Source organism: Gracilinanus agilis, chromosome 3, assembly GCF_016433145.1.
Source record: "Gracilinanus agilis isolate LMUSP501 chromosome 3, AgileGrace, whole genome shotgun sequence".
NCBI classification, from domain to species: Eukaryota; Metazoa; Chordata; class Mammalia; order Didelphimorphia; family Didelphidae; genus Gracilinanus; species Gracilinanus agilis.
Window position 1 is genome coordinate 150,069,023 of NC_058132.1, and position 1,012 is coordinate 150,070,034.

Sequence of the window (1,012 nt, forward strand, 5' to 3'; positions counted from 1 at the left end):
GCAAAGAAGTTTGATTATCTTCCTCACTATTTGAAATAGCTCCCAGAGGGTGATTTTATGATTATCTTTATTTTCAGATGAAAAAAATTGAGGATAAAAGAGGTTCAGTGCTAGGGTTAGTCAGTCAATAAACATTTGTTAAGCATCAATTTTGTATTGTGTTAACTGTTAGGAATACAAATATGGTTAAAAGATAATCTCTGCTTTTGATGATCAATCTCACAAAGTAAGGAGGGGAAAACATGCCAATAGGTAGATTTTTAAAAGCTACATATATCCCCCTATACAAGCTAAGCCTTTTTCTCTTGCATATACATCACTATAGGGGGAGATACTTCTATTGCTTACTATACACAGGGAATTGTAGCACAAACTGTCTGAACTCCATGAATTTACATAAACTAGAAACAATCAACCGAAGAAAGTCATGAGAATTAACAGAGATGGGGAAAGACTTCCTGTAGAAAGTTAGATTTTACTTGAGATTTGGAAGAAGTCAGGGAAAAACCAACAAGTCAGGATGGATTGGTGGTGGAGGAGCTTTTCAGGCCTGGGGAACAGCCAGTGAAAAAATCATGAAGTCTAGAGAAAGTATTTGGTGCAAGGAACAGCAAGGAGACTAGGGTCACTGGATCTAAGAGTGCATGGGTATGTGTAAGCTATATGAAAACTAGAAATGTGGAGAAGCGGTGCTAGATTGTATACATTTGATGTGAACCGTTATTCTTTCTTGACTACAGAGATGACATGGTCAAATATACTCTTTACAGAGATTACTTTGACAGCTGGATGGAGGATGGACTGGAGTGGAGAGACATTTGAGAAAGAGAATAACTAGCAGATTATTAAAATAGTCCAGGAGGGAGGTGAGAGAATGACCTAGGGTAATGGCAGTTCCAGAGGAGAGAAGGGGGTATTCTTCCTTCCTTCTTTCCTTCCTTCCTTCCTTCCTTCCTTCCTTCCTTCCTTCCTTCCTTCCTTCCTTCCTTCCTTCCTTCCTTCCTTCCTTCCT